Below are 18132 nucleotides of genomic sequence, written 5' to 3' on the forward strand. Positions count from 1 at the left end.
GTGGAATTTGATAAGAAATCGAATGCAACTGGTTTGATCCACTGCACGCATCTGTGGCTAGAGTCACGGGGGTTTGAGTACCCGGAGTATTCCGGTATTAGACAAAAATGATTCCAAAAATATTGGAACAACTTTAAACGTTATGTTATCGAAAATATATTATACATAAACATTTATTGTGGGCTTTTATATTACCAAATGAGATCTACTCAAAATTATCACTGAAACCCCTGAAACTTTTTCCTAAACTACTACATGCACAAATATTCTATCTAGTGGTATACGCTGTTGAAAAGGAATTTGCGGTTAGGGTGAATCGTGCACAACCTGGTGGCGCAGGCAATTCAAATACGGGTAATAAGATGTCTGAATAACTTCTTATGTTTATTTGTTTTAATATTTTAAATCGCTATTATTACAGGAAATATGGCCAGACGACTACTATCTCAACCGGCATTATTTGCCAAACATTTAAAAATAGAAAATGGCGAGCGAATCGTTGAGGATATTAGTATTTTAAGTATACTAAGTACCACATCTCAATCACTAGACGATGACAAAGTTCTGCAGCTTTTCGAAACGGTTTCGGAGAATTTGCAGAAATCTTTACAACATGTTAAGATTCTACCGCCGTGTATAGAAAAATATCGTCACATGAAGGATATATCTGAGATGATGGTTGATATTTACCTTTAAAAATAATAGTAATAAGATTAATGATAATTACATAAACAATTTTTAGCCTCTCCCGTTATCGTTCTACTCCGAAGAAGCTGGAGAATCTGCTCATCGTAGGCACAAGATGAATCGATTGTATTCATCACGGAAGGCAAGTTTCCCAACAATAATTTAATTATTTAAACATGTCGATATTGAATTAGGTGTCGCCTGAAGCAAATCTCGAGGATATGCTAGTAGCTGCTCTAGCGTGGACGGATCCATGTATCGCGGATCGCATCATCTCTAAGTCTAGTAAAACCAAACGAACGAAGAATACGCAGTTTGATGAAAAAATTCGGCAATACTTAAAGAGATCAAATGATAATTTAGACACTTTGGTAGGATTAGACTTTGATGCCGGATTGAATTCAGATTCTGACTAATTTTTTATTTCTTTACAATTTTGACCATTTATCAGTGTTATCAGTGTTAGTTGAGGAGTTCATTTACGATACTCCTGTACCAGAATTTCAATCTAAAATTAGGGTAATACAAGTTTTAACTGTAATTTTCGCGAACATTTATCTGTCATTGAATGGTAACAAATAACACAAACCTAAAAAAGTCTCTAACTAAATTCTAGTTTGATTTTTTTTCTAAACATAGCCGTGGTTGTTGTTTCGCGTAATATGGATTAGCACAGCAAATAAACAGAATATAATAAATGTAGTCCAGGGTTATGAAACTCGAATCAGATCTTTATTTCGATTCCATTATTTTATGCTTTCACGTTATTATATTTACCGAAGCGTGATGTCTATAATATAATATGGCTTCATCTTCAGAAAAAAAAATTGCCAAAATTTTTTTTTCTGAGGCACCTTTATGGGGAAAAACCCTACTACTGCCCTCATGGAAAATAGCAGCGAAAAAATAATTTTTATTGAATCGGAAAAAAAATCAAATTACTCCAAATTTAGTTTATTCCTCACGAAAATACCCAAATACGCTACACTCTCCTATTACCACACTCTTCTAAATTCCATAAATAACATCCTCGAACAAAAATATTATCCTACCGTAATTGTTAACACTTGGAAACTAAAATGAAAATGAATAAAGTCGAATATTTTGGCAGTTTTACTACTTTACCCTAATACCAGGAATTTTTCGGATACTAAAACCCTGACTGGTGACTCTGGTCACAGATGCGTGCAGTGGACCAAACTAGTTGCGTTTAATTTCTTATCAAATTCCGCAACTATTCATATATAAATTATGATAGGAATCCCGCGGCGACTAATTGAGTGCCTCTGGGAATCACTTTTTGTCTAATACCGGAATACTCCGGGTACTCAAACACTCGTAACTGTGGCCACAGACGCGTACAGTGGACCAAACTAGTTGCGTTTGATTTTTTATCAAATTCCGCAACTTTTCATATATAAATTATGATACGAAACCTACGGCGATCAGTTAAGTGCCTCTGGGAATCATTTTTGCCTAATACCGGGAGTTCTCCGGGTACTCAAACCCCCCTAGCTCTGGCCACAGATGCGTGCAGTGGACCAAACTAGGTGCGTTTGATTTCTTATCAAATTCCGCAACTTTTCATATATAAATTATGATAGGAATCCCGCGGCGACTAATTGAGTGCCTCTGGGAATCACTTTTTGTCTAATACCGGAATACTCCGGGTACTCAAACACTCGTAACTGTGGCCACAGACGCGTGCAGTGGACCAAACCAGTTGCGTTTGATTTTTTATCAAATTTCGCAACTTCTCATATATAAATTATGATAGGAATCCCGCGGCGACTAATTGAGTGCCTCTGGGAATCATTTTTGTCTAATACCGGAATACTCCGGGTACTCAAACCCCCGTGACTCTGGCCACAGATGCGTGCAGTGGATCAAACCAGTTGCGTTTGATTTCTTATCAAATTCCGTAACTTTTCATATATAAATTACGATAGGAAACCTGCGGCGATCAGTTAAGTGCCTCTGGGAATCACTTTTTGTCTAATACCGGAACACTCCGGGTACTCAAACACTCGTAACTGTGGCCACAGACGCGTGCAGTGGACCAAACCAGTTGCGTTTGTTTTCTTATCGAATTCCACAACTTTTCATATATAAATTATTATAGAAATTTCGCGGCAACTAAATTAGTGCCTCTGGAAATCACTTTTTGCCTAATACCGGGAGTTCTCCGGGTACTCAAACCCCCGTGACTCTGGCCACAGATGCGTGCAGTGGACTAAACCAGTTGCGTTTGATTTCTTATCAAATTCCGCAACTTTTCATATATAAATTATTATATAAATCCCGCGGCAACTAATAAGTGCCTCTGGGAATCACTTTTTGTCTAATACCGGAATACTCTGGGTACTCAAACACTCGTAACTGTGGCCACAGACGCGTACAGTGGACCAAGCCAGTTGCGTTTGATTTTTTATCAAATTCCGCAACTTTTCATATATAAATTATGATAGGAAACCTACGGCGATCAGTTAAGTGCCTCTGGGAATCATTTTTGCCTAATACCGGAATACTCCGGGTACTCAAACCCCCGTGACTCTGGCCACTGATGCGTGCAGTGGACCAAACCAGTTGCATTTGATTTCTTATCAAATTCCGCAACTTTTCATATATAAATTGTTATATAAATCCCGCGGCAACTAATTAAGTGCCTCTGGAAATTACTTTTTGCCTAATACCGGGAGTTCTCCGGGTACTCAAACCCCCCTAGCTCTGGCCACAGATGCGTGCAGTGGACCAAACTAGGTGCGTTTGATTTTTTATCAAATTCCGCAACTTTTCATATATAAATTATTATAGGAATCCCGCGGCGACTAATTGAGTGCCTCTGGGAATCACTTTTTGTCTAATACCGGAATACTCCGGGTACTCAAACCCCCGTGACTCTGGCCACAGATGCGTGCAGTGGACCAAACCGGTTGCGTTTGATTTCTTATCAAATTCCACAACTATTCATATATAAATTATGATAGGAATCCCGTGGCGATTAATTGAGCGCCTCTGGGAATCACTTTTTGTCTAATATCGGAATACTCCGGATACTCAAACTCCCGTGACTCTGGCCACAAATGCGTGCAGTGGACCAAACTAGTTGCGTTTGATTTCTTATCAAATTCCGCAACTTTTCATATATAAATTACGATAGGAAACCTGCGGCGATCAGTTAAGTGCTTCTGGGAATCACTTTTTGTCTAATACCGGAATACTCCGGGTACTGAAACCCCCGTGACTCTGGCCACAGACGCGTGCAGTGGACCAAACCAGTTGCATTTGATTTCTTATCAAATTCCGCAACTTTTCACATATAAATTATAATAGGAATCCGGCGGCGACTGATTGAGTGCCTCTGGGAATCACTTTTTGTCTAATACCGGAATACTCCGGGTACTCAAACACTCGTAACTGTGGCCACAGATGCGTGCAGTGGACCAAACCAGTTGCGTTTGATTTCTTATCAAATTCCGCAACTTTTCATATATAAATTATGATACGAAACCTGCGGCGATCAGTTAAGTGCCTCTGGGAATCATTTTTGTCTAATACCGGAAAACTCCGGGTACTCAAACCCCCGTGACTCTGGCCACAGATGCGTGCAGTGGACCAAACCAGTTGCATTTGATTTCTTATCAAATTCCGCAACTTTTCACATATAAATTATTATAGAAATTCCGCGGCAACTAATTTAGTGCCTCTGGAAATCACTTTTTGCCTAATTCCGGGAGTTCTCCGGGTACTCAAATCCCCCTAGCTCTGGCCACAGATGCGTGCAGTGGACCAAACTAGGTGCGTTTGATTTCTTATCAAATTCCGCAACTTTTCATATATAAATTATGATAGGAATCCCGCGGCGACTAATTGAGTGCCTCTGGGGGTCGCTTTTTGCCCACTGTGCGATGGAGGAAATCGGTAGTATGGTCTAACTAATGAACGTGTGCTGGGTCGGCGCTTTACCACCAGTTAAAATAAAAAAACACACGCACGTAGAGATTTTTTTCCGATTTCGCCGAACTGAGTCGAATGGTATAAAATATCCGGCCCTGCGGGCCTCGGCCAAAAAGTCGAAATTCCTACCGATTACGTAACTTTTATTATAAGAAAGGTAAAAAGGTTTTCGGTCACTTTCTGTTATTATTTTCACTGACATCACGAATGCTCCCCATATCCTTAACCCAAAGACTAGTAATTAATAATCTAAAATAAAAATATGACCATTTTATGTCTTTTGTTTGCGCATGTGCATTCACGAGGATCTATCTTTCGATAAAATTCGCTTCAGGCGATGCCCTAAAAACTAAAAAAGGCAGCATAAAAAGAATCGAAAGACTTTGAAAATCCGCATAAAAACGCATATCTTTGAAAATCCGCACAAAAAACCGCATAACTTTGAAAATCCGCATAAAAAATCGTATAACTTTGAAAATCCTCAAAAAAAAGTCACATAAAAAACTGCATAAATAAAGACCGCATAAAAAAGACTTCAGTGTATCTGCTCTTCGCTGCTTTTTCACACTGTTGTTTTCCGGTAAAAAAATGCGGACGAACACGGTCAGGCGATTTAAACAGTTTGACGTTTGATTCAACTCGCCTGTGCTAATTGCCCCAAGGAACAAATGAACGAATGCGGCAATTTCAACACTTAGACAAGTTTTCTGGCGGCTGAAATGGACTTGGTTGTTTTTTGCGTTATTCGAACATGGCGGTTCATGTTTGGCTTATTCCTAAAATTGTTTTTTTTTTAAACAATTGATGTGTTCTCGCTTGTATTTTGTTTTTCTAGTGTACTTCATTTAGCCAACGAATGTGGGAAATTGTGGAAAAGTGTGAAAGTATAGTGGAACAAGATCTCTGACCTAAAGTCTCAATGAAAGTCAGATTGTGGTGAGTTTTGGTGTGCAATACCAATTTCACCATAGATTCTTCCTATAGTTTGGTGGTGGTGGTGTACTGATCAGATTATGTGAGTAGATAATGAATCCGAAAATAAGTATTATTTGTAATTTTCATATTAGGAAATTAAGGGCGATTAAATGGCGCGTTCCGTGGGAGGTTTGGGGGCGATTCAAGGGCGGATAGTGCGGCACAAAAATGACGGTGGGAAATCGCCCAAATGTTGCCTAATTGCCAGCAATTTGTTGGCTAATTGAAGGGCAACTAGCGCATCCGAGTTGGCAAATAGCCCCCCGTTAGCCAGCAATTTGCCCTTTTTGACTGGGTTGTTGAATTTGGCCATTCGTGCGATGTTCATCTTCAAGCATCATTCGGATCGGCACACGAATGGCTTAGGTGATAATCGGCATTAATCATTCTTCCTTAGGATTCTTCGTTCTTCATTTCTCCTGCATTATTGCGAATCTTTTCTAAAATCCACATCGTGACATATCAGCCATGCGCCGCCAAGCCGTGCGCCGAATCACGCGCCTATTCACTTTGCAAGCGAAAAAACGATTTGACGTTTATTTTTGTTTCGTTGAACCCATGTGTGAAACATATAGCAAAAAAATCGACGAAATGCTAGTTTATCTCGGGATAGACAATACGTAATAGAAAAAGCAAATTTCTTGTTCGTTGCTGGAAGGGTCGGTTTCTTGACCGAAGTTGTACAGAAATGCTTGCTAGATATGTTCGAAATTGGATGACTTTTGCTATAAAGAACAATAAGGATTAGTTAGTAATACATAATGATTCCTTGCTGATGTTTTTTGGTTAATGATCAGAGTCGAAACGGGAAGCTGCGTCAGCAAAGCAGAACAAATCAATTACTTTTGTAAATCTGCGGATGTCTCGCTTGCGAAAATCAAATCAACGCCATGTTTCCTATTATGAATCCACTAGACTATTAGTACTTCAATGAATCATAATGGTCGAGGTAATCAAAAAACAATGTCTGTGTCCATAGAAGTGTAACAGAGATTATTCACAAGTTTTTGACAATTCAATGAATTCCGATTCAAACCAAGCTTAGCCGAATCATCGTCTGATTAAATTCGTAACCCGAACCAGTACTAACAATACACAATGGTGCAGAAAGTAAAAATAGCAAAAATTAAACTTTTTACTAAAACTGAACCAATTAATCTAATACCCTAGTAATAACTGAGGTTTTATCATACTTTTAAAGCCACCCATAAGGTTAAGATTGCACTTTTAGGGTGCTATAAAACTTTAATTGTTACTTGGGATAATAAGTTTTTGTATCATGAAAGACTATTCTTTAGCTTAAACAATAACTAATATAGTTTTAATTTCCGCAGAATCTAGTATATTTTCAATAAAGTTGTACAACAAATCATTACAGAAAAATGCTGAATATATATTTCTCATTTAGTAAGCCATCAAAAATAAAGTTTTGGGTATATGCTATTAAAACCGTTTTTAGATAAATTATTATTATTTAACAATATTTATCTCTAGATACATTAAAAATATTTTAGAAACCATGACACCAACCACTAAACTATTTTCATTTGAAATTTCTGAGAACTTTTTCAAATGATATCTTCGATTAAAGCATCTGAATGTGAAAACTGATACTATGAGGAATATAAAACTTTTTAGAAAAAATGGCCTGAAAATGTCAAAACAATTCTTTTACCTTATCCATTTAAAAATCTATGTAAAAAGTGTTCATAATTTCTTCACAGAAGAAACTAGAGACTAGGGGAATAGGGAATTGATATGTCAAGACATATCAATCCTCTAGGCGACATTTTTTTTTAATGAAAACGTTTTTTTTAAACTTCAAAACTTATTTTTTTGAGAAGCGGCTATATAATTTGAGAAATGGACGTTAAAAAATATCAATATTTTCCAATTATCGCTCAAGTGTATTACAAGTCATGACCTACTATAAAGATGAAACAGAAATAACCTTTACTTGCCCTAATCAGTGCTACTGGGATACTATACAGAAATATTGTAATGAAGAAGTGTTCATAACGGTTTCATGAATAAATGCAAAATGTTCGTCGTTAAAATGCGTCCCACGAAATGTGTTTTTAGTCGAGTAATTCTAATCAGAAATGTGTTGAAGATCATGAAGCTTGAGTTAATAAGTTTGATCGAGTTGTTTATTTCATGTCGCTGAATCTTAGATTTAAGATTAACTGGAGCTTGGTACTTCTAATATATTTCGAAAATGTACGTAAATTAATTCACTCCGACAATAAAGTAGTGGAACATGGGGAGACTTGACCAAGCATATGATTCTACAATTGGCTATAACGTATTCTATTTGGTACTTAAATTTAAAAAAATCCTTGTATACTCATTGCGATCCCTTAAGGTACTTATAAAAGTTTGAAATGGAAAATTCATCATAGAAAATATTCTGTAATTAATAAATTTACGTGAAATGATTTTACATTAATCGGAATATTGAAATAGTTACTACTAAAATTTGCACGACATTGAACGCAAGAAGAAATGTTGGGTAGACTTTACCAAGATTTTATGGGAAGACTTAATAAGTGGCAATTGGCTGAAGAAAGATACAAAATTTCTGATATTTACTATTCTTTGGTATACCTACTGTTAATGTTAACCACGTCACAAAAAATCTCACCTTAAACATCAATCTATCTTTATAGTACTAGTTAACAAAGTTAGCAGTCATATGACTGAATTCATTACGTGTACACATGCAATGTATGCAGTAGGTCGTTAATCCCTGAAAGGAAATGCATTTAAAAAAACAAACTTCATGAAATGCAACTATTTTATATTTTTATTGGTATCTAAGGATCTCGACAATATGGAAAAAATAATTACAGCTCCTCTTTTCTTATACCCTTATTTGCATGATTTTAATCTTTCACAACACTTCTGGTCAAGTCTCTCCGATTGGAGAGCAAAACATAATATTGGTATTATCCATATTACACCCACTACAAATTGTTCATTTTAGTGCTTAGGATATTTTATTTTTAAACAGCCGTGCTGATTGAGCGATTTCGTTGTGATACTAGCAAAACATCAGCAATAGATTAAATTACTACGATATAACACCAAGTGCAGATTAAAATCAAAACTTCATCCTAAGCAATTTTATTTTCCTCATGCCGAATATTATCACCAGATATGGATTCAATTTCCTTTGAATGCTTGACAAACAAAGCATCTATTAAGATTGTTCTATATATGTATAATAAACAACCTTGATTCGGCAACCTGTTCATTTTACCCATAGTTTTGTATTGCGAATCTTTTCTTAAATCCACATTGCAACTTTTCAGCCTTGCGCAACCGGGCCGTGCGTTGAATTACGCGCCCATCTAATATGCATCAGTGCGAGTGAGAAAACGTTTTGACGTTTTTTTTGTTTCGATCGCACTCGAGTGTTTCCCATATAGCAACAACTCGACGAAATGCTATTTTATCTCGAGATAGAGAATACTAACAACCAGCAGCGCATTTGCCCAGTGAAGTTCAACCGGAAATGAACTGGAATTCTGGCTGGTTCCAGCTCGCATTCTAACTAGAATCGGTTGTGTCACTGGAGCCGGAATACGAGCTGGAACCAGCCAGAATTCCAGTTCGTTTCCGACTGAGCTTAACTGGGTGCTTGTTCCGAACAGTACAACGCATCAGAATACAAATTTCTTCGCCAGCCATAATTCTACGAAGATGAAAATGTAGTCATCTTCGCAATAGTTGTAAACGATCATTGCTATGGTGAGGAATGGTTTTTTTTATCCTAAACTTTTATTTTTTATTGGCTCAGGAGCCTTTCGGTGATAATGAGCCAGGGTAGCTGATACAATACATTGATATTAATGCTATGAATATATTATAAATCGTCGATTTTGGTATGCTTGGGCGAGCCGTGGGTCTAGAAGGCGTGTTCGCTTGTCGAATCACCGAATCGTTGTCGTTGTCCATCGTTGTGGTAATAGCTGTTGCATGTTGATCCGTGTGGTAGATCGCTGGTTGTTGGTCCAGTGTGTCCATTGCTAGGTGATCCAGTGAAATTCCCTCGTGCACGCCGATTCCGGGTCTCGTCACAAGAGGTGTATCTGTAACGAGGAGAGCTCAGCTCCCGTTACAGAAAAATATCTGCAACGAGAACTGGGGAGAAGGGATACTAGTGTAGATATCTGCTGATGAATTTCATTACGATGCAAAAAGAAGAGTAAACAAAGAATAATTATATATTCACGTTATATATTTAAGGAAAAGGTATATGGGGAAAAGGATTTGGGGGTCTCGAGTTGCCAGGGCGCCCCGGATTGAAATATCGGGCGGCCTTCCTTATGCTTGTAGAACTCTATTAAGTTTTGCTCTGGCTTCACGATGACCGGAGCCAGGCTCTGAGCATGACCAGAGGATATGGTCAATATCTTGGGAGCCTTTACCACAATCACAATGGGCGCACTCGGCACACCCTATGCGTGAGTGCTGAGCATAACTATTGTAGTGGTTTGACATTAGTCTTGACCCGAAACGAATAAAGTCTCTTGGTAGATCGAAACTCTTAAACCAAGGTTTAATTGAAACCTTTGGTAGAATAGAGTGCAACCACCGTCCTTCATCGCCCATTGTCCATCTCGATTGCCATCCAGCAAGGGCCTTTTGCCGAGGGATATTGAGATATTCGCTATACGTGATGGACCTTTCGTGAACATTTCCTTCGGCGGCACCTTTTTTGGCGAGTTTGTCCGCTTTTTCATTGCCCTGAATTGAGCAATGTGCCGGGACCCACACAAATGTCACGTAGGATGACTGGTCGGCCAGAGCACAAAGAGTCCTTCATATTTCCAACAGGAAATGCAAAAGGTGCTTGGCCGGTTTCACTGATTGGAGAGCCTCAATAGAGCTCAGATTGTCCGAAAAAATGAAGTATTTGGCAGAAGGCAGAATCTTAACTAGCCCAAAAGCACAATGTATTGCTGCCAGCTCCGCAACATACACGCTACACGACTCTTCCAGTTTGCGAAAGACACTGTATTTTACGTTGAATACTCCAAAGCCTGTTGATCCATCAATACATGATCCATCTGTGAGTTGTTAAGCTGCAGCGGGATGTTTTCAGCAGGATTTAATATTGATGGGCTAGGTAGCGTCAAGTAGTCATAATAGGGAGACATGCGCTTTGTATGCAGTTCTAAGCTGTGCAACACTTCGAAATTGTTCCCCCTCCCACTAATTATATCCCTTCCCTTCTCCACCATGAAGTTAACATGAAGACAACTTATAAAGTTTGATCAACGTGAGTTCAATCACGCTGGTTAAGCTATATAAATATTACATTTTTGTTTGTTTCAAGTGTGTCAGTATCGATATGCTGCTTATCAGGTTCGTGACAATTGTGCACTTATATATGCACATCAAGAGTAATAAGAATGTAATAGACATTTCCAGAATGTTATATTGAACATAACCATCCATTAAATCATAGTTTGGATAAATGAGAAAGGCACAATTGCACCACTAGGTGGATTAAAACAGGTTTTCTTCTGCGTAGCCAGGGGTTGCAACAGTAAAGTTTTGTGAAATATTCAATGTTGCTAGTTTGATACAATTTCTAGCCGAATGCCATTTTGACAGTACCAGTTACCTGAGTCACTGAGGGGTAGTCCTATTTGCGGTACACTTTTGGAAGGTTAGTGTCTAGTCATGTCGTTGGTAGAGCTATTGAGAAATCTACCATCGTAAACGAGAGCTCGCGATCATTTGCAGTGTCTCGGAAGAATTCTTGTGCGGGAACTGAATCGGGACATACCTTTCTCGCAAAGTCAAAAATCCAGTGGTCCGAATACTCAACGTTCTCATTTGTCGTTGACCGATTATGCATGTTTCTGGCTTTTTCCACAGAGTACTCATTGAAGTCTCTTTTGACAAGCCGTGAATAAAGTGGCGCCTATAACCTCTCTTTTTTATTTATAGTCTATCTCGAGATAATATAGCATTTCGTCGAGTTGTTGCTATATGGGAAACCCTCGGGTGCGATCGAAACAAAAACAAACGTCAAAACGTTTTCTCAATCGCACTGATGTATATTAGATGGGCGCGTAATTCAACGCACGGCCCAGTTGCGCATGGCTGAAAAGTCGCAATGTGGATTTAAGAAAAGATTCGCAATAACGTGTCTTTTAAGCCTGCGCTCAAGTGAGGAATATTCAACACGAAGCTCTTGCTTGCCTTCTCGGCGCCAATTGTAGTATACATCCGACTTTTTTCATACAATTCTGAGCACTCTTTGTCCCACCATCGATTTGGAGGGGCGTGCTTGGAAGGTGCTTTCACGAAAATGCTTAGTTTGAGCTTCAACTGCGGTGTCGTAAAATAGACTGACGAGGAAGTTATACTCGTCCAATGGTGACACCACTGCAGTACACGGAAACGAAAAACTACCTATAATTGAGTTCCTTTGACTCAATCTCGTGGTATTGTGGGGGAACTTAAAATTAGGTAAACCGTGTTGAAGGTAGTTTCCATTTAACCACGGCAAAAATTACAACTCATTGATAGGTTTTTTATACTCAAATTTAGGTTGAATTTACCTAATTTTGAGTTCACCCCAAACAACTCAAAAGTACCTTCCTCCACGGAAGACCTCGACTGAGTCGAATCTCTCTTTTTGTTTTTGACAACACTAATAAGTGCGAAAGCGACGCACAACTCAAAAGTAAGTTAAAAGAACTTATTCTGCAGGTTGTTTTATTTAACCGTGTAGACTCAATTGTCCTTGCTACCGTTTCCGCATATTTCTTCCAGTCGATATTACATGTAAGACCATACAAGATATCTACTGGCTCCGCTGGACTAGGTTCATTGATAATAGATATAGCCAGGGATGCAAACGGTACCGATAAACTACATTTTTTTCGTTATATTTACATTTGCACAAGCCGTACAGCCCGCTACAGCGACGCATCACTACAGCTCTTGCCAGAACGGTAGCCAAACCGAGTAAATTTTCTGTACAGCAGTAGAATACATTTTTGTTTTGCTGCTGTACTCCGACTGCTCGGTGAGAGTGTGGCGTAGTAAAGTTTGTTCTCTCGCTTTGTACATTTTTCTCTGCATAGTCAAAGGGAGAGGCCCGCACACGAAAGCGTTGATGCCGGCCGTGGCGTAAATGAGCCGCATTCATTGTAGTCATTTTTGAATAAAAATGTTAAAAAGATTGAAAATATTAAAAAATGTAAAATAAGGAAAGAGAAGCTGTACCGCTCGCGTCTGGTGGCTGTACTGGGGACAGTAGTTTTTTGTCATGTTACTGCTTTGCACACAGGCAGCCGTACAGCGCTGGGCGTCCTGCACTAGCGAATGACAGCAGCATCGAGAGAGAAATGAGAATGTAGGCAGAAAAATTACAGCCGCAGAAAAGGTAGGCATTTTGCATCCTTGGATATAGCTACAGTGCAAATTCGTTAGTTGGGTCACGACTGCGCCCTAGGGGCAGATCACTCTAAGAATGTATAACAAATTTGCATCAAATTGGAAAAAATGCATTTAATTTCCATTTTTGCATCAGCTTTGCACTGCCTCGCAAAAAAGTTTGTTTAACAAACGTGCGACCAAATACAAATATGTTAATACGGAATGCTCTGATGATTTTTCGAGGACACGTTTTAAGCTACCCTGTACCTGGAAAGGTACAGTGTCAAAGTGACAGTGTACTTTGATGAAATATTGCGAAAACTGACCTCGCTGGAGTCGAACAACACATATACTGAACGTCACCATGGATACTGCTTATTATTCAGAGAATATGAAAATAACTTTTCCCGTTTTCTTAAAATTTATTACAGTTGTGCATGCAAATTTCGAATTTGTATTTTCTTTCGAGGTAAGGATTTTTTAAAACTATATTCGTTACATAAAAGTCCATTGTATAAGAATCCCGAATAATTTCGCTTTCGTGATTTTTCTCACCCAAAAGAACGCTACAGGAAAACCCGTTCCGGCAAATCTCCTACATTATTGTGTTGCGCGTATATCGCTCGGTCAGATTGAGGCTGTACATCATCGATATTCCCATACCTCTCGGCATCACTACGCCATAATACTAGAGCGAAACGCACCAAATAGTAAATAATTCGATCGGAACAGAGCCGGGACAAGTCCGTTCTGTTGTAATTGTAATTTATTAGCTTACTTTATCATTATTATTATTCTGTTGGTAAATGCATTCCTACGGGAACCTGCGCGTCAAACGTAGCAAGTCCGGGTTACAGGCACGACCCATCTAGCTTTCCTCGAAATTCTTTTTACGAATCTAAGGCTTTAAACGGACTTGTCCTGTATCTGTTTCGACCAGTATGTATTCTGCATTACGACGGATCGTCAATTTAAGCAGAAAAGGCTTTTCTACACAATGTGCTAAGTGAAATCGGCTCAGGCGTCTCCTAAAATTAAAAAATAAGGCGTCTGCTGGTGAGTTGACGCATTTTCATGACGACATGGTGTATACGAAGCCAGTAATTCCAGAGCAGCATGTATGTATGGATGAAAATCCATATAACCACTAGTGGACGCTTGATTAACAGGACAGTAGGTGTCGTGCTCTGTCGCCGGCCGGTGGATTCGATCGGCATGTGATTCGAAGAAATTGACGATTTTCTAGTGAACAATAATGCAACGCGTTAATGATAAATGCTAGGCTACATAACATGGTTACCTTTCCAAAACACTTGATGTCAATGAGCTATCTTGTGGATCGGTGGAGAGCAGCATCCCGGTCAAACCATTCGGAATTTGATTCGGAATCCTGAATGGAGTCAGTATGGATTCCAAATCAAATGCAACAAACAATTCTGAGTCGGAATCGGTTGTTGCATTTGATTTGTAATCCATAATGACTCCAAAAAAAATTTTTTTTAAAAATGCATCACAAGTGATCTGCCCCTAGACTGCGCCCCAACTAGCGAATCGTATCCATTAATTCGGGCAACTGACAGCTGACAAAAATTGCCCAAGGGAAACGCTGATTTTTTGTTTTTTTTTCATAAAAAAACAAACAGAAACATTTTACGGTTCACAAAAGTTGGCTGTTTCCTTCCAGTTTAAAGTTGTTTTTTGTGACAAAGTATGTCGTTAGTGTTCTTTTTGGCATCAATTATTTTTTGATAAATTTCTTCGCCATCAATTATTTTTTGATAAATTTCTTCGCATAAAACAACAAATGGATACACCGTCGGGAAAAAGCCAATAAAGCACAAACATACTACGTTGCCACTAGCTAAAAGAGATTGGATAATGTGATTAAATACATCAGATATGACCTTCAAAAGTTAGTGAACTAACCTCTCTGCGACACAAACTAATTGATGCTGAATGGAAGAAGCGAAATATTTAACACATTTATTTCACTAAAAACATTCCGGAAAATGAATTCAAAAAATTAAATTCCATTGAATTTCAAAGTATGCTTTTTTCCAAAATCGCCACAGAAATCAACCAATGAACCCCTTGAAATCAATGACATTCAAATGTCAATCAGTTTTCGACTTTCAGTTTTGACATAAGAGTGTCTTTTAGTTAGGGTATGCCCCAAATAGCGAACACCCAACTAACGAACAGCCCAACTAGCGAACCTCCAACTAACGAATTTGCACTGTATTGGCAAATGGTCGCTACCGTGAGGATCTAGAATGACTTTCCAAGTACAATCGAGCGACAGTGAGTTCGAGCACAGAGAGAGATCCAACCTGCTTTCTCGAGCTGGAGGGCCTGGGACTCTTGTGGTTTCCTTAGTATTCAGGATAGTAATGCTGAACTCATCACACAGGTCCGAAATGAGAGGGGCCCGGAAATGAGAAGGGGTTGACTCTGTAAAAGGAGTAACATTTTCATATTCCCAAAAGTACTCCGTGATTATCGTCTCTGTCTAGTCTATGTTTATGTTTATTACCTTCACCAACAGGCCCCTTGGCCCCAATGGTGGTTGCTTAAACTAATTACATTTTAAGATTGACAACATTTTCGCTTTTATCGCATTCCGCGTCCGGTTGAAGTCAAAAGCCGTCGCCACACTGTTAAAAATTCGTTGTAGTCCGGTAACAACGCTCTGGCAACCATAGTTGGTTCTCCTGAACGGAACTCGCAGAAGGGAGTTATTACGTAGAGCTCGAACGCGGGCTTGAAAATCCAGACGTCCGAGGATTGTAGGGCAATCCACTCTGGCAGAGAGTAAGTCCGAGACGAACAGGGCTCGAGAGCAGTCCCTGCGAATGCTGAGTGTATCGAGGTGTATTAGCTGGCAACGCTGGGAGATGACGAAGGGCGAAGCGTATGAACCTGCGTTGGACAGCCTCGATTCTGTCAATCCCGTTCTGGTAGTACGGATTCCAAATAGCTGCACAATATTCTAACGTTGAGCGGACCAACGCGCAGTAAAGCGATTTAAGACAATATACGTCCCTGAAGTTTTTCGCTATTCGGAAGATGAACCCAAGCTGACGTGATGCCTTATCCACGATGTATGACGTATGTGGTTTGAATGTTAATGCCGAATCCATGATGACTCCGAGATCTTTGATGTGGAGGTGTCTTGGGATGATCGAGCCGAAGAAATGGTAGTTAAACTGAGTCGGTTGACGTTTCCGCGCGAACGTAACGATTGAGCATTAGCTCGGGTTTAAAACCATTCTGTTTAGATCACACCACGTACTAAAGCTGTCCAGTTCCCTCTGAAGAAGCTCGGCATCGGTTTTATCCCGTATTTGTTGAAAAATTTTCATGTCGTCGGCGAAAGAAAGGCGAAGTCCTAGTAATGTGAAATTGACGTCATTAAAGTAGAGGAGGAATATTACTGGACCGAGATGGCTTCCTTGTGGTATGCCGGATGTAGCGAAGAATGGTACAGATAGACAGTCCTTAATGCTGATTTGGAGTTGCCTTCCATCGAGGTAGGAACGAAACGAAGCGGTTCAAGAAGCCCGCTGATGCACTTTTTGACAAAAATTGAAGGAACACCATCTGGACTCGGGGAACAAGATGCTTTCAGTTTGGCATTTACTGCAAGAATGGCAGCATTATCGACACAAATTCGGTTGATGGTTCGTCCTAGAGAAGGAGTTAAATTAGCGGCGGCAGCGACTTGTTGTGGTGGCAGGCACTCGTTGGAAAAAACGCTTGAAAATTTGTCGGAGAACAGTTGGCAAATTTCCTTAGTGTCGGTGCCTAAAACTCCATTAAACGACATACAAGATGGCAAACCGGATTCTTTTCGCTGCTCGTTAACATACTTCCAGAACGACTTGGGCTTGGATTTCAGTTGACGCTCGACGTTTCGCTGGTGTCTAAAAAAGACGCGTCTGCTTTGTTGTTTGTATTCGTGGTTGAGTTGAAAGTAGTGATTTCGTAATGCAAGTGTCTTATGCTTCGAGAATTTTTTAAATACAGCTCGTTTGGCAGATTTTAAACGTCTATGAACGGTTGATTGCCAAAGTGTAATAATATTAAAGTCACGAAAACTCAAAGTGTGATCGGGCCGAAGCCATGTAATTGCGAAAATGTCACAATGTGTGTGGTGCAGAAAGTTGTTTGAATGCGTCTAATTTTGGGATGAGGCTCCTACTATTCCATTGTATAATGACGGTATCCTTAATACTGTTTGACGTATTAGCCATCGAAACTGATTAGTGAAAATAGGAGGGGCCATTTAGCGACTAGTTGCTTAGCTAACTCGATAATAGTTGGGATCCATGCAGAGATAATACTCTTGAATTGCCCGTTTAAAAATTATCGGCGTTGGAAAAAGAGCTATTTTCAATCGATCGTTCATATCTCCACATATAGTAGCGATATTAAGTTTCCGTCTTCGGCAAAGTAACGCAGTTTAACAGCCCATACAATGTTCTAGAACATGTATATTAGGGTGGGGCATTGTTATATGGAAAAACGTAATCATAACCTAATCAACCTAGCACAGCAGTTATTTGGTTCCATTTGGGGTCCCAAACAAAAGTGCAAAATATGGGGTCGATTGGATTTGACCCGGCGTAGCGCATTACGTTTGAAATTTGTATGGAAATTAGTATGGGAAAACCTACTTTTATGCATTTTCAATTTTTCAGACTACAATTCTTCCTGCAGTATACCAACAATTAGATAGAAGTGTCCAGGATATGCTGAACAACTTTTCCGAAGGATGCATGGTGCTAAAATGTCTCTACAACAAGTTATAGCTGTTCAAAGTTTGATAGATCGAATTAATCGCTAAAAATCATTTTTTTGCCAACACTGCGGGTGTACCAATGATATTTCATATAGCATATCCCCTATTCCTTCGAATCAAATAGGTTGAATTCATTTATTGAAAATCGGGTTCCGGTCAGGAATGGGTTTTTATTTTATTTTTTAATGCGGGTGCGGGTCGGATTCGGATCGGGTACGGGTCGGGTTCGGATTCTTTTTCATGCCCGGGTACGGGTCGGGTTCGGGTAAGCTTACAAAAATAATATTCGGGTTCGGGCCGGGTCCGTG

Source organism: Topomyia yanbarensis, chromosome 1 (assembly GCF_030247195.1).
Source record: "Topomyia yanbarensis strain Yona2022 chromosome 1, ASM3024719v1, whole genome shotgun sequence".
NCBI classification, from domain to species: Eukaryota; Metazoa; Arthropoda; class Insecta; order Diptera; family Culicidae; genus Topomyia; species Topomyia yanbarensis.